The sequence below is a fragment of the Aquarana catesbeiana genome, linkage group LG09 (assembly GCF_042186555.1).
Source record: "Aquarana catesbeiana isolate 2022-GZ linkage group LG09, ASM4218655v1, whole genome shotgun sequence".
Taxonomy (NCBI): Eukaryota; Metazoa; Chordata; class Amphibia; order Anura; family Ranidae; genus Aquarana; species Aquarana catesbeiana.
In genome coordinates, this window is record NC_133332.1 from 83,437,756 (window position 1) to 83,464,455 (window position 26,700).

A 26,700-nucleotide genomic window follows, 5' to 3' on the forward strand; every position below is an offset into this window, starting at 1 on the left:
TTCTCGGAATATGAGATAGGGAAAGATGTTGACATAAAAAGTCCCTGTCCAAATGTCAACTTGACCTCTTTTCCAGTAATTATTTCTTGTAATTATTTCTCCCTTTTCTGTCAAAACAACCGTCAAAACAATTTATCAGTTTGAAATATTCTAGGTAATGATGACCCCTAAAAGTTGGACTTTGTGGCCAAAATCGTTAGCCAAGCATGTGTTGAAATACTAAGTGAAATGCGCACGTATGACGCATAACTGTGGGCTTTGTGCCCTTTATAGGATCCAATGTAACCATTGTGTATAAATATTGTACTTTTATGCCTGTATGTCACTCTGTCTCTGAATGTTGAGGATCTTCTTGTCTGCATCTCCACCACCGGCTCCCCACCTTCTCCGGGACGGACAGCAACAAAGAGGCCTCAGGTGAGAAAAACAATTTCTTTTCTCATTATAAATACTGTCTTCCTGTGTGGTGTTAACAAGACACTGGCCACCGCCCACACCCATAACTGGCCTTCACAGTAAGGAGCACATGGAGGGCATATACATGTAAAACAAAGACAATTCCATAGCTCAACTTACCAACCAGTCTGCTGACCAACCAAATTAGCCTGTCTAACCGTCTGTTAAATGCAGGGGTTTAGTTAGCACACATTTTAAGGGGGCTAGGGCGGCCTCCAGGCTCACCTGTCTCACACCTATCCATTCAATGCATGTGCTTCCACTGTGGAGACACTTATAAATTTAGTGTTAGGACTGCAAGTAATACAGGGTGCCTTGACGAGGCCTTGCAGCTTTCACATGCGTTTGCAAATGTGTGCTAACTAAACCCCTGCATTTAACAGACGGTTAGACAGGCTAATTTGGTTGGTCAGCAGACTGGTTGGTAAGTTGAGCTATGGAATTGTCTTTGTTTTCCTGTGTGGTGTGGAGGGTCGGTTGGGGGAGTGCAGCCACAGAAGGTAACACGCACGTTTCCTTTTTGGTTTTGCCTGCAATGTTGTCTCTGTGTGGTTACTAAAGAGTGCTAAAGGTACCTAATATAATTTAAAGCATGTTAAAAAAGGAATGATCATTTTAAAATGCTTGCCTTTTTTCTCCTTGTCTCCAGAAGTGACAATATATATATTATTTTGTAAAGGGATGTATAAAAGCAGGTACCACAATTTCTGAATAGTGAGTAGAAGTTGGTGCTGTGTTGAATTTTTTTTTGTGTGTATAAACATTTGTGGTCCTAAGGCAGATTGGTATTGCCTTCAGCGGATATCCACAAATGGGTGAATAATGTTTTTTGAACATTTGTGGTCCTAAGGCAGATTGGTATTGCCTTCAGCGGATATCCACAAATGGGTGAATGACCTGCTGTGTGTTCTCTGGAGTAGGGAGTCTAGATAGGGACTAGCCTATTACCACTCAAAAAGGAGACGTCCTTCTGAGAGTAGAACGAGTGAGATATCTCAATATAGTACTGGGCTGCTGGTACACAGCCATAAAGATAAACGGTGGAGCTCTTGATCCCGGAGTTCCAAATTATTGTCATTTCTGCAGAGATTAATGAGAAACTGTGATAAATATGGGAAATTTGCTTGAAAAAAATGTTTTACCTGTCATGAATACATTTGGATTAACAAATGATAGGGCAAAAAAGTTATTGAAAATAGCAAAAGAAACAGGGCTAAATGTTGGTAAATTGCAACCAAATGCTCCTTTCATTAAAATGATGGTGAGTGGAGACGCAGATGCCCTGAAACATCATGTAAAATGGTGTAAACTAACAAAGAAGGAGTATAGAAAGGACCCGTCTAAATGGTGGCTGCCAGAAGGTTCTTTAGATACTCCTACAATTGATGCATTGTTTAACTTACTTTTTAAAAGGTCTGATTGTGGGGGAATTGAATGTTTAGCAGCCTGGGAAGAGTTATCCAGGAAAAATATAAAACCACCCCCCTATAAAATGTGTTCAGAAAAAGCTGCTTTACAAATAGAGGATGAGGATGAAATGCCCAATGCTTGGGCTTCCCCTTATGATATGGTAAGAAGGGAATTGTTAGAAGCGTCTGCACCAAGTGTACAGCAAGTGCAGACTGCAGGAGGGGAGCCAGCTGATGGGGATAGAGGAGAGGCGTCTGGTTATCAGCAAACCACTCCACTTACTATGATAGAAACACCACAGTATAAACACATAGGTAAACTCATGAATAAACAATATTCCCCGCATTACCGTAGAGAACAATCATTTTATGATGTAAATAATACATTGACATTTGAAAAAGATGGGGAACTGTGGCAGTTTACTCCAGCAAGAACAGACGCCTTAGCAAGATTTAATAAATTGAGTAAAACTGATACCAATACTCCTCCAGGAAGGAGTTCTAGAGAACATGCTTCACCAGTATTGACTAGGCAACAGGTGAAGCGAATGGGATTAGTACCCCAACGTACCCCAGAAGATAGACTAAGAACAAAGGAATATTTTAAATCCAAGTTAGAACCGTTCGGACAAATGCCCTTGAGAGAGGTGGCTTTACCAGGGGAGGAAGATGACCAGGGTAATTACACCACAAGAATAGGAAAAGTGTATGTCCCCTGGAAACCTAATAAAATTAGGGCAATTATTGCAGATTTGCCCAACTTAGAAAGATGTCCAAAAAAATGGTATAAAAAGCTGATGTGGATAGAGAAAACACAACAGGCTACATATATGAATATGTGGATCTTGATTGATTGTGCTGTGCCAGAAAAGTATGTGGATGTATGGAGTGTGTTTGCAAGGAAGAAAGGAGCATGTTATCAAGGGATTTTTAAAATAGAAGATCCTTCAAGAGATCCAGTTGTGTATGAAGAAATAATTGATAGATTGAATGAGATTTTGAAAGATTGGGTGACTACCACTTTTGATAAAGGACAAGATATGCGAGCATTAATGGATGTGGTGCAAAAGAAAGGTGAAGATGTGTTAGATTACTGGAATAGGTTTAAAGATGCTATTCAAAAGCATACTGATTGGATTCCAGATGATGAGAGTGATATGAAGCGAGCAGAGTTGGTGAATGTATTGGTGGGTGGCATGTTGCCTGAAATTAGAGAAGAAATAGAACTTCGCACGGTGGGATGGAGAAAAAGACCTGCCCCTGAATTAGTTGAGATTGCTCAAATAGCGTATGAAGTGTTACAAAAGAGGAAGGATAAGGTGCAAAAGAAGGAAAAAACAAAGATGATGAATATACAACTACCAGAGGTTAAAGAAAAAGCCCCTGAATCTAAGGGAGTGCCAGTATCTACAGTACAGGTAACACCCCAGGGTGTGCCAGTAGCGGCCCCCCCTTACCCACCTTCGGGAGTTGTATATATTTCTAATTATGGTGCTCCGCGTCAAAAGCGAGTTAATTGGAGACGGAATGAGGGACAACGTATAAACCCTAGAATTCAGTCTCGATATCAGCAAATCATCTCGAATAGGGCGAGGCTCCCAACCCTACAGTCCTCTATTTCCCCCACTTGCTACAAGTGTGGATTGAGTGGGCATATTGCCAGGGACTGTAGAGGGCGCTAGGATGAGGTGGAATGTGGTGACAATATAGATGATCCATTTGTTCAAGCGTTGAATGTAATTGAAGTTGATTCTATTGATGAGCCAATGGTTGAAATAAATGTAAACGGTATTGATTTGTGTGGACTCATAGACACAGGGGCTTCACGGTCTCTTTTGAATGTCTTTAATCCTAACTTACCACTTTCCAATGAAAGAGTTTCTTTGGTGGGGGTAAGTTATAATATAATCTCAGCAAGGGTTACGCAATCTCTACCGGTAACATTGGGAGAGCATTCGACAAAACACTCATTTGTATTGTCTCCACATTCCCCCTGCAATTTATTAGGAAGAGATCTACTTTCTAAAATGGGGGTAACAATTGCATTATCTCCAGATAAAACGGTTATTGATATACCGCATAGATTAAAAGATGAAACAACTGACTTGTTGTTTATGCCTTTATTAGAAATTGATATGGAGGGCGGAATTCCAGAAGAAGCAAAACAAAAAATTAACCCTTCTATATGGGTAACAGGAGCCAACACTCCTGGTCTCATGAAAGTTGCTCCTGTGCGGTTAAATAGGGACCATACACTACCAGTACCTAGATTACCTCAATACTCCTTATCTCCTGAATCAGTTGAAGGGATTAAACCAGTGATAGAGGAATTACTACAAGAGGGTGTTCTTACCCCTTGTAGGAGTTCTGCTAACACTCCTATTTATCCAGTTCCCAAGCCTATGAAATCAGGAGAGGATACACGTCGATACTTTACTTGTGTCCGATTACACCCGCCTATCTCCAATCTAGTCTGCTAAAAAAACGGAAGGGGATTCATCCTTCTCTGTCAAGTTGGATCAGTTTGGAGGGTAGTCGGGTGTAAACAGACAGTGGAGTCCATTTACACCCGGCCACTCATAGAGCAGAGCGGGCTGTGTTTGTGTCTGTTCTACATAAACCGAGCGGACACGGACCTGTCATCCGCCTGCTCTGCTTAGATCAGCAGACAGATCCCCCTACTGAGCAAAGCAGACTCCATCCCATGTAATAGGGGACCAAAGCAGGCCATAGATAATGCAATTTTCTTTCCTGCAACCACCAGTTGAAGGGAAGCCTTTGTGTTCTCCCAGCGGGGAGTGATTACTGCTAGCGGCAGTTATCAGCCTGCCCATAGATCGTTCAAATCTTAGCCGGTTTCTGCGGAAACACCCAAGATTCAAACTATCTATGGCCAGTTTAACCTCTTAGCGCCGAGCGTAAACAAATATGCGGCCTCTGGGTGGGTGGTCTTTGACACCAAGAGGCCACACATTTGCGTAACAAAATGTAAACAAACTTGTGCCGAAGGCGCACACGCTTTGTGCTCCTGGCACAGTTACCGGTTACCACTTAATGGAAAGCTTCCGATTGCTGCTTGCAATTAGGAGCTTTCCGATCATGTGACCGCTGTGACAGTCAATTAACGGTGGTCACATGATCATCAACCCTGCCCCACCTCCCGGCATCAGAAACCCCTTAAAGGACCGGGAGGTGCTGGCGTTAAGGAGTTAAGGATGCGATTCACTGTCCTTCCTTTCTTTAATGATCCTCATCATTATCATCATGTGGCTCAAAGCACCTGTACTGTGTGAGTGTGACTACTGCCATCATTGATGGTAATTAGGTCACATTTGGTTGCTGCTCCCTGCTATATAATTTAAAATAGACATAGGGAAATGTGTGTACAGTGTGCTGTCATGTCATGAGACACTGTACTGGTCTAGAGGCTCAGAGCCAGGGATCCCTCTGTGCCTCCACTGCTGCTCCAAGACACCCCAGTATTATCTGCAGTCCTAACTCTTGTAAATTTATGAGAGCCTCCATAGTAGAAGCACATGCATTCTAATGGATAGATAGAGGGCAGGTGAGCCTGGAAGTAGCCCACCTCTCTTTAAAAAAGCACAGGGGTACACTGGACACGCAGCACATAGCACAATTGCAGCAAAGGTGCCCAGTGTGTCCCCTCACCAATATTACATCAGTAACAAAAAACTGGCCACTGTCCCCACCTATATCTGGCCTTCAAAGCAAGAAGCACGAAGGGCAACACGTGCAAAACAAAACCAAAGATGATTCCCAGCTCAACTCATCAGTCGATCTGCAACCAACCAAATTATCCTGTCTAACGGTTTGCGTTAAAATTTCTCTACACAGCAAACCACATTACCTCCTGCCAACAACAAAGTGACTCCCAGTGACAAGCCACAGTTCAAGCAACAGCCATCAGAAGTCTTAGAGACTAATGCCCCGTACACATGGTCGGATTTTCCGATGGAAAATGTCCGATCGGAGCATGTTGTCGGAAATTCTGACCGTGTGTGGGCTCCATCAGACATTTTCCATCTGATTTTCTCGACACACAAAGTTGGAGAGCAGGAGATAAAATTTTCCGATAACAAAATCCGATCGCGTCAATTCCGACCGTGTGTGGCCTGTTCCGACGCACAAAGTGCCACGCATGCTCAGAAGAATTTCCAAGACGGAACAGCTCGTTCTGGTAAACTTAGCGTTCGCAATGGATATAGCACTTTCGTCACGCTGCCATGTTAAAAATGGTTTAATACAGCGCACTCTCTTCTTCTTTATAATGTGACAAGAATGAAGTAGTTTTGCTGCTCATATTCACACAGACTTCTCACAAAGTTTTATTTTTGTTTTTTTATTGGGATTCCTTGAATATATTGTTATTAGTTGTCACATCTGACAGATTTTTTTTTTTTTATTTAATTTTTTGGGGATTTTAAACCTTTTTTTTTATTTAATGCTTGGATTTTTTCAAAGGCTGATCTTTGTTCAATGTTATTTTTATTTTTATTCCAGAATATTTTTGTGTGTGTTTTGTGTGTCAAGTTACCCCAACACCATTGATATCTTTTATTATTTAATCTCAAGGAGATTGTTTGTTGTTGGTGTCCCTTGTTCATTTCACATTGTATATTTGAAATGTACCTGAATCCTCACAAACAAACTGTCATTTTTGAAGTAAAAAACATAGGAGAGTATAATTCAAAACAAAAATCCTTTATTAAGGGATCAGAACCAAACAAAGAGGAAGGCAACACTGGATCAACATGAGAAATTAGCGAAGCCTGGGACCCCCACGGCAGACATCAATTCTTGAACATCAAAATTGGTGGCCTGAGGAGTCCATATGTAAGGGAGGGCAGTCTGGTCCGGGATTCTCAGAGATCTTGAAAGCAGCAGATGACATGTGTGTCCCCAGGCTGTGGTACCACAAGAGGCTGCATTTTTTGGCCGACCAGACTGGATCCAGGGTCCTCACTTTCTGGTCTTCCTTTCACGCTTCCTTCCAGGCTGTGGCTGTGCTGTTGGAGATGTGGCAGGAGGAGGAGTAGGACCTGGAGGAGGACTGGGAGGACCTGGAGGAGAGGGAGGACCAGGAGGAGGACCTGCAGGAGGAGGAGGAGGACCATCGCAAAGGTGTGTCTGAGCTGTCATTTGGCCCCTCATACCTTTGTTAAGAGCCTCCAATATGAGCGCCTCACACATGGCTTGTTGGCCCTCCTCCATCCTCTGCATTTTATATGCAATGACGGCAGCAATGTCCTCCTCCACGGTGTGTGGTGCTCCCAGGACCTCTGTAGCCCTCCAAAAGAGTCCTCTGGTAGCCTCCTCTAGGGCACTCCTCCTACTGCCACTTTCTCTTTCCAGTGGGGGTGGAGGGACCTGCAGATCAGCCAGCCGGCTCGGCCCGGCCACCTCCTGGCTGAGACTTCCCTGTGTATGAAAAAGGGACATGGTTGTAATGTTTTGCATCATCAATCACAATCATAAATTAGTACTCCCAACTAACATCTAGTTAACATCATTGATTGGACAAGCAGAAATATTTAGAGGAATGCAATACCTGGCTCAATCTGGGCTCCTCCACATGCGGCCTGGAAGGCCCAGGTTGGGCGTCAGAAACCTCAGCCAGGGGGGAAGGAAGCGTGGAAGGAAGACTGGAGAGGGATGGCCTGGGTTTAGTCTGGCCTGCCAGAAAATGCAGCCTGTCGTAGTACAACATCCTGGGGACATAGATGTCATCTGCTGCTCCGGATCTCTGTGAATCCAGGACTTTCTTGCGCTCCCTTAGATATGTACTCCTCAGGCCACCAATTAATATCTTTAAATAGGTGATGTCTGCCGTGGGGATCACCTGCTTCACAATTTCACACAATTGCTCCAGTGCTGCCTTCCTCTTTGCTTGGTTCTTGAAATGGGGGTGTTTAATCTCCCACAGACAGGGCAGCCCCCTTAACATATCTACGAATACTGACATGAAGTCATTGTCTTTCAGTAGCATATCCATGTTCACTGCAAGACACAACACAAGACAAAGCCTAATGTCAGACAAAACTCTCCTAATCTTGTTACAATATAGGCTTCAATGTAGAAGCAGTATAGGCACAAGTTTGTCTCTTACCTTCGTTCTTACGATCGGCGCATCCAATGCTCCTTCCTCCGCTCACAGATCGTACGTAATACGCACGCATGTTACGCTTTATACACACTGCGCATGCGTGTAACTCCGCCCGCCCCTGACATTCTTTCTAGTCTATTCCCCGCCCCTTTTCGTTCGGCGCAGTGGGGGAAGAGCACATGGCGGAGTCACAGCAGGTGCGTGATAATTGCAGGAACGAGGAGGAGGAGGAGGAAAGCCCGGATCCGGACACGTCTCGATCCAGAAGGAGACGTTTTAAGGCCACAAATATGTCCTTTGGGGAGATGTTGGAGATGGTCGACATCATGAAGAAGTCCGACTATGACAAAAAGTATGGGCCTTACCCCAACCCCAATATCCGAAAGGCCAAGATCATGGCGAAAGTGATCATAAGTCTGCAGAAGAATTTCAGGGTACGACGATCGAAAGATCAGCTCAGGAAGCGGTGGTCGGACCTGAAATTGAGAGAGCCAGAGCAGTACCGAAAGATCCGGAGAGTGCTGCAAAAAAGTAAGTAGTTGTGCTGTGTTCCTATTCTTTCTGTCTTTATTCCGTTCGTGCTGCTCCATATGCTTTTATTAATTGTAACGTTTAAAAGGGCAACTTTAATGTTCATGGGCCCATTATTCGTTCGTATCAAACATTTTTCTTTCGGCCTCTAAAACACCATTGTTTAGGCCATATGCATTTTCCCACATTTTTTTGGGACCTACTTGGATGCCAAATATTTGTTTGTGTAGATGGGTTTGTTACTAGAATGAAATGCAAATTAGATTCTGTGTAAGGAGAGGACACTGAGCAGCTCTTTTCACATCTGGACAATGGAGCACTAGTGTGGGACCCCAGAACACCATTTTTATTAGGGGGGCCACACAGGTGCTCCAGTGTATACTATAGGGGGGGGGCTACATCTGTGAAGCTTGTACCAAACAGGTAAAGTATTGCAGCTTGACAAAGGGCATTAAAAAAAAGACATCTTGGAACTCGGCTAAAATAAACAATTGTACCCCACTTCCAAGCAATGTTTCCTATTTCTAGTTCTGCCATCAAATATCTCTGTGCTAATTATACCATTTTTGTTTTACATAGGGGAGAAAAGACTCTGAGGACACCCCTCACCCGAGGAGACCACAGACCCCCCACCTCTGGAAGAAGGGGAACTAACACCAACCCAAGAAGAGCAGGAGGAAGAAGAAGATGTGGTGGAGATTGGCACCACAACAGGTGAGTGTCTGCGACCACAGGCTCAGGTAAAAGAGATGGATGGTGGCAGATTTTTGATACCTTGATACCTGTTTTTGTTTTGTTTCTCTCTTTTTAGGTGAACGTGATGTGAGGGATACAGAATGTTTCACATCAGAAAGTCCCCAGATCCTGATCGGGGAGATCATGGGGTATAATGTAGAACTGCAAAACATACAGCAAAAAATCAATGATGTGATTAAAAAAAATAATAACATCATTGATGTTTTGGGGCGAATTTAAAACCCCACAAAATCACTTTTTGTATTGTGGTCCAATCTTTTAAAACTTTTTGCAATGTTTTGAAAAGCCAAATTTGGAGGATGCACAGAGTGTGTCAACATGTGCTATCTGCCATCATGGGAGATCAATGGACACGTTTTGGGGGTTAACCCCTTCCTCAATTATAAAGTAGCGTTGAGGAAGGGCTTGCTCCCCCAAAACACGTCCCTTGATCCCCCCTGATGGCAGATAGCACATGTTGACATTCGTAAATTGGTGTGCATCTTCCAAATTTGGCTTTTCCAGGGGTGCTTTCCCCCCATCTGAACGCTATATCAAACCCAGTTCCTAAATACTGATGTCTGATATAGCCTTCAAGTTTTACCTAATGTGAACTTTGTAAGTTCAAGCTTTTTGTCTTTCTTGTTGGTTTTACACAGGCCTGTTTTATCTGAAATGGACATTTCGATTTTTGATAATGCTACTGCAAAAATTGTTATACAACAAACATGTTGGTTTGTTTTAAAAACCTTTGGTAAATGCACATGTGATTGTGCAGGTATAAAAAAGTTGCTTACTCAAGAATGTGTGGATTATTGTCTCAACACTACAATACAACACTTTTGGGGTGATGTAATTGCTGTTTTCAGCAAAAATGGGGGTTATTTAGTAAGGGCAAATCCTCTTTGCACTACAAGTGCAGTTTCAGTGCAGTTGCAAGTGCACTTGTAGTGAAATGTGTTTTTGCATTTAGGAAATAACAGCCAACAGTGCTTTGTATAAGGTTACACAATCACGACATTTTCTGGACTCAACACATTTCTGTCAGGGTCAGCTAAAACAAACACAAGCAGTAAATGTCCACCAAGAATTTCTTTTTTTTTTATTATAAAAAGGCTTCACAGATTGTCTGGCATATTGATAGCCCCCCTACCCGCAAAGAACCCGGACATCACGGGCACTCAGGGAGGGCAAGCCAAGACGGCCACTTTCAAGCGCCGTCAGTGTGGTTTGATGTAGGATTCCGGCCTCAGGCCCAACTGAGCCAGCATAGTTGGCCGAATGTTTCCTTAAAAAGTTATGGAGAACACAGCACGCCAGTATAATATGGTTCAGTTTATATTCCGCCATATGGATGGGTGTCAGAAATAGTCGGAACCGGCTGGCCAGGATTCCAAATGTGTTCTCCACCACTCTTCGGGCTCTGGCCAGCCGGTAATTAAAAACCCTCTGTTCCGGGGTGAGGGTCCTCATTGGGAATGGCCACATCAGGTGGTCCCCCAGCGCAAACGCTTCATCAGCAACGAACACAAATGGGAGTCCTTCCACATTGTCCTCTGGAGCTGGCAAGTCCAAGCTGCCATTCTGGAGACGCCTGTAGAACTCCGTCTGGGTGATGACTCCACCATCGGACATCCGTCCATTCTTCCCCACGTCCACATACAAGAAGTCGTAATTAGTCGACACCACCGCCAACATCACTATACTATTAAACCCCTTGTAATTATAATAGTACGACCCCGAGTTGGGTGGTGGGATGATGTGGACGTGTTTCCCATCAATTGCCCCTCCGCAGTTAGGAAAGTCCCACCGCTCGGCAAAGTGGGAGGCCACAGTCTGCCATTCCTGTGGCGTGGAACGAAACTGTTGAGGAAAAAACAATAAACATTACTATTTTTACTCTGAAACATGGCAAGCAGATTATACACAAACATTATGGGGCAACGTCCAGATAGCATTTACTAAGGGGAATTTAACAAGGCCAAAGTATAAGGTACACCTATCATATTCCCTCCCCCCCTCTCATGGGCCATGTCTAACATTATAGGGGGTGTGTGGAAATCTTGGACAGGTAACCCTCTTCACTTCATTGAGAGATGAATGCCTAAATAATGGGTATTACTTTGAACAGCCCCTCCTTAGTTACACTATTGGCAGACCACTGGACAGGTAAGAAGTGTCATAATACAAAGATATAAATACACATTGTACACATTTGAGGACATTTGGACATTCTGCTATTACCTATCAAGATAATAATAGGATACAAAAACTTTAAACAGTACCATTGGAAAGTATACAGGCAGGCCCTTGCACTACATGCTTTGGGGAATTCATCCATACATCTGAGCACTAAAGAGATGGGTATAGTGTGTATGGGTTTGGCAAAGTCAGCAGATAGATGATTGAGGATAGATAGAGAATTGGGATCAGCTGACTTAGCAGTTGGGGGAGGGAGGGTTACTAAAAATTATTTGGGGACACCACAAAAAAAAAACCTCTGGCACTCTGCCTGAATTTAAATAAAAAATAACATTTCCAAACATTTTAGGGGGTGTTTGGGGTAAAGCACTACTATGGAGCAGAAAAAATACATTGTTAAGTGACTACATTAGGTGAATATAGGCCAGGAGAGACCATGCTGGGGAGGTTAGTGAAGGGCAAATATGTATGAAGGACATAAAATAATAATTACATAAAAATCCAGCATGCATGAGGACAAAGGGGACATTCACAGCATATTCCAATCATGGTAATTAGGGAATGAGGAAAGAAATACAATATATTAGCAAACATTCAATACAACAAAATGTGATATTAAAGGATAAAAATCTTACCTTCATATATTCCTTCTGTAGGACCTGGATGATGGCAGAACAGGTCTCTGGGATAATGATCCCCAGAGCCTGGGGGGAGATGCCTGTCGAGAACTTCAAGTCCTGCAGGCTTCTCCCTGTGGCCAAATACCGCAGGGTAGCGACCAACCTCTGCTCCAGAGTGATGGCTTGCCTCATGCAGGTATCCTGCCTGCTGATATAGGGGGTCAGCGAAGCCAACAGACGGTGAAACACGAGGTCCGTCATCCTGAGAAAGTTCCTGAAATCATCAGGATTATTCTCACGGATTTCACGGAGCAATGGCATATGAGAGAACTGGTCAGGCTGAAGCAACCAATTCTTGGTCCATGAACTCCTCCCCACCCTGTTCATGGACTGGACTTGTGTCAAGGTCAGGACCCCAACACCAAGCCCCCGCACAGCACGAACTCTACGAGGAGTACGCATACGAAACATGGCTAGAAAACGGTCGGCTGCTCAGAACGAAGTAACAGAACGCACTGAAGAACAGCAAGGCCTGTGAAGAGCGACCTGAAAAACAGTAACGAACGAACAAGAATACAATGACTAAGTCACGCGGAACTTGCTTGCACGCACTGAAGAGCAGATACAAACCCACAAGCACAAACTGGACGGCAGAAAACGATCTGAAAGCCACAAGTCTGAAAAAGCGCGAATCGTCTCTCACCAAACTTTTACTAACACGAGATTAGCAAAAGGAGCCCAAAGGGTGCCGCACTTGGTTCTGAACCGGCCTTTTCTAGTCTCGTCGTACGTGGTGTACGTGACCGCGTGGTTGGCGATCGGAAATTCCGACAACTTTGTGCGACCGTGTGTAGACAAAATAAGTTTGAGCCAACATCCGTCGGAAAAAATCCTAGGATTTTGTTGTCGGAATGTCCGAACAAAGTCCGACTGTGTGTACGCCCTATAAGACTTCATTCACACCTAGGCATTTGGAATTGCGGGTGGAATCGCCAGGATTCTGCCCGCGATTCCAAATCGTGGCAAAACGCGGAACACGTTTGCGATGCCATTAATTCTTAATGGCACCCCAAATGCTGCGCGATTTTACCGCGATTGTCGCATGAAAAATCACGCAAACAAAATGGCGGGACGCGCGTCGCCCAAAAGAAGTTCACTTCTTTTGGGCGACATGCATCCCACCATTTTGTTTGCGTGGTTTTGCCATGATTGTCCCACGATTGGGGTGCCATTAAGAAGTAATGGCATTGCAAATGCATTCCACATTTTGCTGCAATTTGGAATAGCAATTCCAAACGCCTGGGTGTGAATAGAGCCTAAGCTAAATGCTTTTGCAATGTCATTTTATCCTGGTAAACCTCACTCTTATTCACCAGAGAACTTACACACCCAAGGTGTCCCACAAGTAACTTTCTCGCCAAAGAGTGAGAGATCAGACATGTCTGACTTCGCCAGATATGATTTGCCACAAGCTCATTAACATTAGCCTCTCAAGGTTCGACAACTGTCCAGAGAACTATAGGGCTTGGAGATCAAACTTCAAAGCTGCTATTGCTGGTCTCAACCTTCCTGTCAAGGAGAAACTTTATTTGCTCATAAAGTGGCTGGGGCCAGAATCTGCAGATCGTTTAAAAATACTGAGCACAGTACAAGTTGACTATCCAGATGCAGGTCTTGCTGCTGTATCAGCAATACTTGAGCAAACCTAGGGTAGCTCTGAAACCATAGGAAGTGCTCTATTCAAGAGACTGCAAAACATTCGAATAATAGGAAACAAAGATCATCGCAAGCTTCAAGAACTAAGCAACCTCGTCATGGAGCTAAAGTTGGCAAAGTCAGACCCCTGTCTAACTAGGCTAACCTTTCTGAACACCGCACATATCCGAAGAATCAACCTGAGAAAGCTACCAGGATGTATGCCATAAAAGATGAGCAGAGCAACAGATCCCCCTGTTAAACCTACATTCTTTGAGATCTTTGGCATAAAGGAACATGCATGACTGTTGTATAACAGATGTGTTTAACTCCCCCATAAACTATACCACCCCACTTATAACCTTATTCATTAACCGAGACCACACCGTGCTCTTGGGGTAACAAAGGCCGTAGCAGCCTACTTTATTTAACAAATATAATGACTCAAGTATCAAAACATATAAAACGTATAAGTAGAAAAAACATATCTGTTATAAAACCTATGAAATCTTAGGTTGGTCTGAGCAGGAAATCAATAAACCTCTGTGTTAATAAACCTTCTTGCACTGCAGTCCCTCTCCAATGTATTATCCCTGCCTCAAGCCGACAAGCTGGCTCAAAGACTACCCCTGACCGCAGTGCCCCATTATCACTTCCCGGCTAACCTCCGTTAACCGGGAACCACCATCAGGACCCCTCCAACGATAGTCCCGATCTCATCCTTCTGATATCTTCTTTCCCTGCACAGACCAACGTCCGCCACCGCTACGACATCCCATTGCCAGTACCTATACAGAAAAACAGAAAAAACACTTCCCAATCGAAAAAAACGCTATACGTAGGGAGGGTGGGTGGGAACTTTCCCCCAGGCTTTGGTGACTCATCCCAGGCGGGGCCCCCTTTTCAGTATTCCTCCAGCCCCTCCCCCTCGGCTCTATACTCACCACCCTTTCAGTCTGGTTAATTCCCTGTTAACCCCGTCATGCCCGCCCTGCGCTTATTCACTTCATTGCTATTGCTCCGGGCTTTCTTGACTGTTGTATAACAGATGTGTTTAACTCCCCCATAAACTATACCACCCCACTTATAACCTTATTCATTAACCGAGACCACACCGTGCTCTTGGGGTAACAAAGGCCGTAGCAGCCTACTTTATTTAACAAATATAATGACTCAAGTATCAAAACATATAAAACGTATAAGTAGAAAAAACATATCTGTTATAAAACCTATGAAATCTAACGTTGGTCTGAGCAGGAAATCAATAAACCTCTGTGTTAATAAACCTTCTTGCACTGCAGTCCCTCTCCAATGTATTATCCCTGCCTCAAGCCGACAAGCTGGCTCAAAGACTACCCCTGACCGCAGTGCCCCATTATCACTTCCCGGCTAACCTCCGTTAACCGGGAACCACCATCAGGACCCCTCCAACGATAGTCCCGATCTCATCCTTCTGATATCTTCTTTCCCTGCACAGACCAACGTCCGCCACAGCACACAAGGGTAATTCCCTTACCCGTGGATGCCCCTCCACACCCAAAGTGCTCGTTGTATACCGTCCTGAAGGCCCAAAGCCCACATGTCTATGCCTACCTCGTTTAAATGTACCCCATCTTTTTTCAAATACCTCCAGGTCTCAAACTCCAACTCTAGATGACGTATTGCCAACCCTCCCTTCCGTACCATGAATTTGCTCACCTCCCTATTAATCTTCCTCCTGGCTCTATTAATACCTTCCACTGATCTGGCCATTCTCCATGTCATACGCGCCACTATATCTGACCATACAACGACCATATCAGGAAATTGCTCCATCAAACGGTCAATATCTGATTTGATGTCTCGTGTAATGTCTAACATGGACCTAATCCCCAAATCGTTGCCGCCCACATGTAATACCAACACATCAGGCGGTCTGTCCCTAGCTGCATAACGCTGCACCTCAGTAACCAACCGGCCCCATAATATTCCCGGGACTCCAAACCATTTTATGTAGGCTTCCTGTCTGTCAAAACCCAACTGCCTACCATCGTACCTCACGTCCCCTCTCCGTGCCCCCCAGCAGACATAGGAATGGCCCATGATCCAGACCATCCCGGTCGCCGCACCTGAAATTAAAAGAGGAAAAAACAACATACACTATAACATGACCATCATTTTCAAAAACACCATACCCGGGCAGACTGAAGAGTCCTGCCCACCTGATTACCTCACAAACCCATTTGGCTCCTCACCCACTTCTTGCACAAACGCCAACCACTCCTTCCAAACCCTCGTGTATGCTGACCACGTAGACCCACTTTCCGACCGCTTTATCCATCCCGTGATGATTCCAACGCTATCCCCCACAACCATTCGGGACAAGGCACTCCCTGTTGCTCCGAATCCGGCGCCAACTCTCGGAACCTGTCCCACTGGAAGCGAGATAATGCATCAGCTATCACATTCTCCACTCCTGGCAGGTGTACAGCGTGAATGAAAACATTCAGTTGTAAGCATCTCAGCACCAAATGTTGAAGTAATCTAATAACCGGCGGAGAAGACGCCGTGTTCTTATTGATTACCTGCACCACCCCCAAATTGTCCCCATGGAAACGCACCTTCAGATCCCTGAATGATGCTCCCCACAACTCCACTGCAAGCACTACTGGAAATAATTCCAACAGCTCCAAATTCTTCGTGAAACCCGCCGCTATCCAGGACTGTGGCCAGGGGCCTGCACTCCATTGCCCCTGGAAGAAAGCTCCAAAACCTGAAGACCCCGCTGCGTCCGTAAAGAGCTCCAGGTCAAAATTACTGACCGGTCCTGCCATCCATAACGCTCGCCCATTGAATGACTCCAAAAAGGTATGCCATACCCTCAGGTCATCCCTATGTGCCTTGACCAAGCATACAAAATGTCTCGGGGACTTAACGCCACTCGTACTTGCTGCCAGCCGGCGACTGAACACCCTCCCCATAGGCAAATGCGACAAGCAAAATTAAGCTTGCCTAACACCGATTGCAATAAGCGCAATTGCACTTTTCGCAATCCAATCAGGCTCGCAATTTTTGTTTTTAGGTCTGCCAACTTTGCCTCCGGTAACCTGCATTCCATGGCCTCTGAATCCAGTACAATACCTAGAAACGTGATGACAGTACAAGGTCCCTCAGTTTTTTCAGGCGCCAATGGAATGCCAAATCTGTCTGCTATGTGTTCCAGCGTTGCCAAGAGCACCGCGCAGATCCTGGACTCTGCTGGTCCTATGCATAGAAAGTCATCCAGGTAATGAATTATAGAATTCACACCCGAAACATCCCTTACCACCCACTCTACAAAAGAGCTGAATTGCTCAAATATCGCACATGATATAGAGCAACCCATCGGTAGGCATTGGTCGACGTAGAACTCATCGTCCCAATGACATCCCAGCAACCTAAAACTTTCAGGGTGCACTGGTAACAGCCTAAAAGCCGATTCTATATCAACCTTAGCTAACAGTGCCCCTTTTCCGTACCGGCGCACCCACCCTACGGCTGCATCAAATGACGTATATGTCACTGAGCATGCCCCCTGATCTATGGCGTCATTCACCGACCCCCCTTTTGGAAAGGACAGGTGATGGATGAGCCTGAATTTATTGGGTTCCTTCTTCAGCACTACCCCCAGTGGTGACACCACCAGATCAGCCAAAGGTGCTGACGAGAATGGCCCCGCCATCCTTCCCATTGCAACCTCCTTACGTAGTTTTTCACCAACTACATCTGGGTGTTGCAAAGCGGATCGGAGGTTGGGTGAAACGGGAGGAACTACCGCCAGTGAACAGGGTATTCGGAAGCCCACAGCGAAACCTTCTTCCAATAATTGTGCCGCTCTCCTATCCGGATACCTACCGAGAAACGGCCGCATCCTTCCCACTCTCACCGGAGTCCTCCCTCCTGTGTCCAGCTTCCCCTGAGCGACCCTTGCCTTGTTTGAAGCATCTGGATGCTGAATGGGCTCCATTGCACCCTGAACACTCATGCTTGAACCTACATGAATTTCCAAACTTGCATGTCCCTGTGTTATATTGCCAGCACACCCCTTTTTTGTTTCCGGCCGACTGTCCCTGTGCTGAAGGTCCACCGCCCCCCCCCCTGAAAAAACTGGTTCGGTGCCTGCGTAGTCGTCATTAAACGCATCCATAGGCTGATATCTTTGTGGTCCCATCGCAGCTCTTTTCGCACTGCCCTCCGTTGCCAAAACTGCTCATCATACCTCAGCCACGCAGTCCCGCCATAAACTCTATACGCTTCCCCAATAGAATCCTGATAGCAAAACAGCGCCGAACAATGTTCGGGTTGTTTTTCCCCAATAACACTTGCCATTATGGCGAACGCCTGCAGCCAATTGGTAAATGTACACGAGATTAACCGATATCTCCTTTTTTCTTCGTCCTCCTTTTTGGAATCGTCAGGTTTTGAATTTTTCCAAAGGGAGTAGAGAAAAAATCTCCACATACTCACCTTTCCACAGCTTCTCCCTGACCTCCTGCTTCAGATGCGCTCCTAACGGCCCTTCATAACATACATATACTTCACATTTTGCTGCATCCGCAATTCTAATTATATCCTGCATCGCCACCATCTCACTGGCCACAGCCGTCTTGTCTGTCCCCTGCGCAACGACCGTACTCACCCCTTCCTTGGCCGGCACCGTGCTGGCCCCTGCGACTGCCGTCATCTCTGTACTCACCCTTGACCCTACGTTTTCCCCCGATCCTGCTAAAGGTGGGACCCAAGCTGCCGCTGGTCCCACTGCTGTTTTGCCGGCCTGCTCAAACTTCTGTACTAGATCTTTGTTTCCTTCCAAGAAACCCAATAAGCCCACAGCACCTACGGAGGTCTCCCCCGTCCCCCCCCTTGCTGTCCTAGACCCTGACCCACTGCTAGGCCCGCTGCTCACTTGCAAACATGTCTCAGGTACAATAGCTGCTGACTTACCGGGCTGCATAGGTGTCGCCCCATCAGCCGATCGTCTGCCGTCCACTTCTGCTGTCCTCCCCGGGAGCCGCCTCTTCTTCGGACTCTGATCGATCGTCCGCAAGGTTCAGCACCATATCTTCCTCCTCTTCAAATGAGAGCCTGCCAGGCCCGCTAGCTGTTGCTGTCGCAGACATCCTCTCCCTCCTCTGAGCAGCGTGTCCGTGTGGCGACTTTTGGACAGCCTTACCAGGACCGGTGTGCGGTACCACAGTCCTGGCGGCCTCCGCTCTCCCCTATCTCTGCTCCCTCTGTCCTCGATCAGGCCGCTGGGGATCTCCTGCCGCTGTAGGCCCGGAGCTCCCATCTGCATCCCTCCTCTGCATCTGTCCCTGTTCCATCTCTGTTAGCCTGGGGGCGGGGCCGGCGCGCTCGCACTCACCGCGTCTGCTAGGCCTCAATGCGGCCCTGTCCTTCCCCTGCCTTGCGCCGCATGATCTGGTTTCCCGGTCGGTTGTTCTCCCTGGGCTTCCGCTGTTCGCCTGTGCCGACCGTTTTGGAGGTGGGCCCGCCGCAGATCCCCCCCGGCTCCCCCCCGACTGCCGCTGCGCCTCCGATCGTTGCTCTGGCGAATACCGCTCCGGTGGTCTGGCCCTGCGGGCTCTGGTAACACTCCTGTCCGCCTGCCCGGACGCCGCATCTGTCCTCATAAGTGCCTTACCTCAAGTCTCCTGGAGCCACTCAGACCCCGCACTGCTGCCTCCTCTCTGAGCTGGGCCAAAATTCTCTCCACTTCTGCCATGCTGCTTCTCTCTGAACTTTCCCCCATGCTTTGGTGACTCATCCCAGGCGGGGCCCCCTTTTCAGTATTCCTCCAGCCCCTCCCCCTCGGCTCTATACTCACCACCCTTTTAGTCTGGTTAAATCCCTGTTAACCCCGTCATGCCTGCCCTGCGCTTATTCACTTCATTGCTATTGCTCCGGGCTTTCTACACCATAAACTCTCAACACCTGTTCTGGTCATGTAAAAGCCTTCGGCAGAAGGGCTGATGGGTTCATGGTCTCCCATATCAAAGCAAAGGCAAGAAAGGGCATACCCTTGCCAACATTAGTCGGGTGACGAAATACCAGACAACAGGGAAGAAATTCCTACTCCAGAAGCTGCGTATCACCATCCCCACTTAAAGCAGAGTTCCGCCTATTTTTTTTTTTAAAGTCAGCAGCTACAAATACTGCAGCTGCTGACTTTTAAAATAAGGACACTTACCTGTCCAGGGCGCCCGCGATGTCGGCACCCGAAGCCGTTCTGTCCCTCCCTGTCGGGTGCTGCCGCCGCCATCCTCGGTTAGGAAATCAGGAAGTGAAGCCTTGTGGCTTCAATTCCTGGTTCCCTACTGCGCATGCGCAACTCGTGCTGCGCTATCCCACTGGTCCCTGCTGTTTTCTGGGACCCGTATGTCTCCCAGAACGGGACGGGAAGTGGCGTAGATACCCGCGTGTGGCTAGGGTATCTATGCCCGGAAGTGGGAGCAAAATACCTGTATTAGAGAGGTATCTGCTCCCCCCTCCCCCCTGAAAGGTGCCAAATGTGACACTGGAGGGGGGGAGGAATCGGAAAAGCGGAAGTTCCATTTTTGGGTGGAACTCCGCTTTAAGGCACCTCATTACTGATATTCCTCAGGATGCTGAAATATTAGTCCTGCTGGGAAGAGACATTCTCAGAGTACATAAAGTACACCAGCAGAGCGTTGGCTCTGACGATGCCCAATATGCACAAAGACTTGATCTAGCCTGGGTAATAGTGGGCAATGTATGCTTGAATAGAATGCGCACATAATCTGAGATCAACTCTTTCAAAACTCACTTTTTAAGAAATGGGCATGCATCTCACTTCAGACAATGCACTCATCATTATGAAGTAAAGGAGAAGCCTCTTGACATCATCCAGGTATCTGATGTTACTCCCATCCCCTGTGATGACAACTTAGGCAGCACAGTGTTTTGTAATACACGCAATGACGACAGAATAACCTTGTCAGTTGAAGATAGAGAGTTCATCGCAATAATGGACAGTGAATTTTTCAAAGATGAAACCTCATGCTACAAGAGTGAGGCTTCCAAATAGTCGTGAACAAGCTTTATCCAGATTCAACTCACTTCAGCGAACTCTAAAGAACAGGCCTGAAATGAAGGACCATTTCACTGCGTTTATAAAAAGGATCTTTGACAATGATCACGCTGAACCAGCTCCACCTCTTCTAGAACATGACAAGTGCTGGTATCTGCCTTTCTTAAGAGTGCATCATCCACATAAACCAAATCAAATCAGGATAGTGTTTGACTCCAGTGCCAAGCATCAAAGCGTATCCCTGAATGTTCTTCCCACTGGTCCTAACTTAACCAACAACCTTGCATGAGTACATATGAGGTTCAGAAGAGAGCCAATTGCCATAAGTGTTGACAATGAACAAATGCTCCATTGCTTTATAGTAAGAGAAGACCATAAGAACTTCCCAAGGTTTCTGTGGAACTGTGACAACAACATAAACAACAAAGTGATTGAATACCATATAAAGGTACGTCTTCTGAAACAGTCCTTTGCCTGCTGTTGCAACATATAGTCTACAAAGGACTGCTCTTGATGTCGAAAAGGAATATGGTGCAGAATGCAGATGCTCGACACTTCATTGAGAGAGACTTCTACGTGGACGATGGACTCAAATTCTTACCGACAGATGAAGAAGCCCTAGACCTGCTCCAAAGGACACAAGGTATGCTTTCTGAGGCCAAACTCAGACTCCATAAGATTGCCTCAAACAGTGCTGCTGTGGTGAAAGCCTTATAGCCTGGTGATCATGCCACAGAATTTAAAGATTTGCCTCCTGTTCACAGAAGTCTGGGCTTATGGTGGAATTTAAAAAGACACCTTCGACTTTCAATTCAGCTCTGCAGACAAGCAATTTAGCAAACATGGTGCTCTTTCAGTGATGAACAGTCTATACGATCCACTAAGATTTGTGGCTCCCATTATCATACAAGGTAAATCCCTATTAACCTCTCTGGCGGTAATCCCGAGTGTGGCTCGGGCTGAATTTTCATGACCAAAAGCGGTAACCCCGAGCCACACTCGGGATTGCATCGCAGGATATCCTGGGAAAGTTACTTACCATGTCCTCCCGCTGTGTCTGCAGGCTGTGTACTCGGCTCGATTCATCACTGTGCTGGGCTCCGTTCCCTGCGAGCGTCGCGACGCACAGGGACGGAGCCCGGGGGCAAATTAAAGTGCAAAAAACAAAACACATACAATACAGTAATATAATCTGTAAGATTACAGTGTATCAAATCATTTCACATCCTGTCAGAAACCGTGAATCAGACCGAGACAGAAGTACAGTTAAATCATATTTGTTTAATAATAAAAGTTAATAGAACAAACGTAGTCAAAACATAGCCAAAGTTCGGTAACCAGAATGGATAGTCAGACAAGCTAGAAAGTCAGGAAGCCAGGAATCAGCGTAGTGAAACAGCAAACAGGATCTGGAGCCAGAAGGAATGTCCACCAAGCAAGTCTTTACAGGAGTGCAGGAGAAAGTTTCTGTGATGTTGAGCAAGGCAAAGGCAGAGGGACTGGATGGCTTAAGCAGGACTGACGAGCAGGATAACATCAACAGCTGAGTCACTGTGGAGAGATAGGAGCTGGCAATTAGCTGACAGCTGAGCGGCCAGCTCAGAGAAGGAAGGTCTGAGCCCAGCCCTGACACATCCCTTTTGTCCTTAATGCTTTGTCTCCTGCATGTAGTTTTATATATATATATATATATATATATATATATATATATATATATATATATATATATATATATATATATATATATACTGTTCTTTCTGCCTGGGAACTTGAGAATGTCCATGACAACCAAAATGCGTCCCTTTATGTCAAAAGCCATTTTAGACCAGCTAGAAAACAGCGATAGTAAATTAGAAACACTTTCAGAATTGAATGATAGTGATTAGTGGGGAAAGTAAACACTGAAAGTAACGGCAGCGACAATTCTGCAACTGAGCAAATTTCAGTGTTTTTGATTTGATTACATTATTGAATAAATTTTATTATTATTATTTGTTATAATTATTTATTATAATTTATGATTTTGTGCTTCAAACTTTATCATACCCGGGATGTCTACCAGACTGTCTACTCACTTAACTGAGTTATTCCTAAATTACAGGCCTACAATATAAAATGCCAAATTTCCATGCAAAACAATGTACCGCTTTGAGGCGCATAAATCTGACCTAATAATACCGCCAGGTTAAGACAGCTATCAGAGACTATTAAAGATTGGGATGCTCCACTACAACAGACAAACATTCAAACTGGGAGTCCTGAAAACAATCTCTACATGCCTTAGATGGAATTGATATACCACGCTGTTACACTTCAGTTTCCCTTGCTGCAAGTCAGAGAAAAGAGATTCTCTCAATCAAACCCATGTAGGGTTTTTGTTTGGCAAAGCTAAGTTAGCACTATAATAATAAAATAGTGCAGCGCTAAAACTAAAATATTTGAATAACAAATCACGAGCACCAATATTAAAGAGGAAGTAAACCCCGATGGGTTTTACTTCCTCTTTTGCTCCCCACAAGGCCTGCAAATGAAAAGCATAATGGGCTAGTATGTATCGCATACTAGCCCATTACATGACACTACCTGCAAACGAAGCTTGCGCTGTCCCCTGAGCAGGCCGCGTCCATCTTCGCCCTTCTTCCTTCCGGGGCCACGGACTCTGGCTCTGTGACTGGACGGAGTCGTGTGATGTCACTCCCGCGTATGCGCGCGGGAGCCGTCAGTCACGGTACACGCTGGGGAAAAAATCGGCAAGGTGGTCCGTTTCTTCACAGCGCATGCGCCAATGAAGACATTGATGCACTACAAGTGAAATATCTCCTAAACGGCGCACATTTAGGAGATATTTCCACTACCTATAGGTAAGCCTTATTCTAGGCTTACCTAAAGGTAAAAGTCAGCAAAAAGGGTTTACAACCACTTTAAGTGTCCATATAAAGTGCTGATGTTGAAAAATCATATAGGTGACTTCGTGAAGAGCCTCCATCACTGGTAATATTAGCAGCTGTCCTCCCAAAGTGGACCCCTGTAGGAATAGGGTCACAAGCGCATTCCTCAAATAGGGTAATCAATTCTGTGTAGATGAATGGAATCACCAGGATAGGCTAATAGGAGAAACAGATCCTTTTCTGCACGCTCCAGATCCCTCCAAGCACAAAGAACAATCTCTCCGGTGTCACGATTAAACATGGAATAAAAAGAGTACATAGTACTCTCTGCCAGAATGGGTATTTACTGTATATAAAAGCAGAATAAAACTTACAAACACGGCACTGTAACCCAGTGCCAAGCACACAGGCATGCACCACAAGAATCAGCAACGGCTGCGGGTGATGCCACACGATTCCCCTCTGTCCGCACGCGTCACGTCCCAGGGGGCGGTACTTCATCAGCGGATATGGAAATGACTTCGGCCACCTTCTTCAAATAGTAAAGGCCACCTGGGATGTGACGCGTGCGGACAGAGGGGAATCAAGTGTAATAGGTGTTATTTATAACACTGCAGTGGAGACATACAACACAAACAGAGACCCAGCTCAGATTGGAGTTAATGATAAATCTTATTTTATTAGATATTATTTTATATATATTTGAATTATTTATTTAAACTCCAGGCAATTTTTTAAATAAAAAATGTAAAGTCTCATGAGATGTTTTACTTTTTTTAAAGTGGTGTTAAACCCTAAAACAAAAATGTTTTAGATTGCAGCTTACCAATTTTTTGATGTGATGGCTGCATTAGTTTTATTTTTTATTTTTCCTTTATTTTCACCTGGAAAATCTGTCATTAAGTTTGTTTTTCCACTTCCTTTAACGGACCAAGCTGTTCAGATAAAGGAGCGATTAGAGAGTTGAGACAAACCATTTACCACTGAGAGGGGTGCTTACAATGGTAAGTTTTTAATCATCTATGTTAAACCTTTATCCAAAAAGGAAAAAACCTGCAACTGTTTTAAAGCATTAGCCAACTATATCTATCTTCTAGTCTAGCACTACTTCCACCCCAGGCTTGCAATGATGCAGTCCAAAGGTGTCTGCTTTACTATTTCATCCAGAATGCAGACACTCTTGGGCAGGAAGTGTGTTACTGGCAGAATCACCAGGTGAAATAAAGAAGAATAAGCATAAAAAATTAAAACTAATGCAGCCACCACATCTAAGGACTGGTAAGCTGCAATACATAAACCTTTTGTTTTTCGGTTTAATACGACTTTCATATTTACACTTTAATTGAGGCTGGATGGTGTAGCTCCTATAGTTGGAGCACAGGAGCTACAACTATAGGAGCTGAGTCTCTTATACATGGAGGTTGTACTGTTGTTTGTCCACCCCTTCCTCTCCCCTGGCCCTTTCACAGAATGCTTTGTATTGGCCTCAGTGAGCCTGAAATATAGCAAGAGCTTGTAAGATCCCTATGTAATAGCATAGTGCAGGTGGCAGGTCCTCCTTGTGTAGGGTTGCCACCTGTCAGGATTCACCCGGACAGTCCAGGTTTTGAATCATGTGTCCGTGTTTCAGGCAGACTAAAACCGGACACATTTTGTCAGACAGGGCTGTGGCTCCCCAAGTAACTAAGATAATCACACACAAATCTGATGTTATCTGGGAGCTGTGGGTGGCTGTCTGCAGGCAGGTTCGGCATCACTCCGGGGGGCAGGGTGATGATGTCAGCAAGAGTAATTTGGACACACCCACCATTCCCAGCAAAGTACCCCATTACTACTCTCCTTGGGGCACCCAAAGATGTCCCAGGTCTTTTATAATCCTATAGCGTATACTACAGGAAAAAAAAAGTGCCCTGTGCTGCTAAAGTGTTCAGGTTTGGCTTGAAGAAAAGGTGGCAACCCTATCCTTATGGCAATATCAGAGTTCTATTAGACTACTAATTCTCCCCTCTGCACTGAGGCCAAACAGATCGAGTACAGGAAGAACTCAATCTGCTCCTCTCCTGGGCCCAGCTGGAAAGGATCTGTCATCTAAGAGAGCTCTGAGCAGAGATTCACTGTACTGTATGGAGAAGAGATCATCTGATTTCTCCTCTGTAGTACCCAATGGTCATCCTGGAGGTAAAGCCCACAGTCTGCTGATAAAACGGAAAAAAAAATCATGGCTACTCTTCATCTCACTGACACCAAGGGGGGCACTTTTCATCTCACTGACACCAACAAAGGGGGCACTTTTCATCTCTGTTTGTTTCTCTCTGTTTATTACTTTGCTTGTATTTATTTTATTTTTTTCAGAACATGCCTGGCAAGATGTTTTCACTAACAACACTTCTGGTTATCAGTGGAATTCTCGTTGGTCTTTCCCAATGCCAACCAAAAGAAAACTGGGAGTGGGAAAATTTTAAAGAAAAGCATCTCACCACTCAAACTGTCGCTGCATTCAACTGCAACAGTGCCATGTCTGTTATAAGAACTCGACCGGTCAATACCTTCATCCATTCGACCATTAAACCAGTCAGGGAGATCTGCAGAGGAGCCACTGGTCTTGTAGATAAAAGCAGTACGCAAACATTTCCGTTAACTACTTGCAGAAACACCGTCGGGCACAATTATTCTCAAAGCTTTCAAACCAATTACATATGTATCACCTGCAGAGATAAAGTTCCTGTTCACTTTGTTAGCACAGGAAGGTGCCAATAATGAAAAGATTTTATTTTTTTCCTCTGCTTTACTGCATCTTTTGCTTTTATAAATGTATGACAGTCATTTTGCCTACTAATGCCGCCTCCTAAATCCTATATCTAAGCTCATAAAGTCAGGGGATTCAGTCTGACTGCCATTTACCCTTATGCACCGATTGTTTCTCATTACATGACAATCTGTACAATAAAGTAGCTTTACTCTTTCATTCACA

The 26,700-nt window shown here is 45.2% G+C and overlaps 1 long non-coding RNA gene across 1 annotated transcript; it reads left to right on the forward strand.

Annotated features, from left to right (window-relative positions):
• LOC141107861 (uncharacterized) lies at positions 1-26,700 on the forward strand. The gene is made up of 2 exons (XR_012235978.1): positions 1-417; positions 26,082-26,700. It is a non-coding gene; the product is annotated as an uncharacterized lncRNA (long non-coding RNA).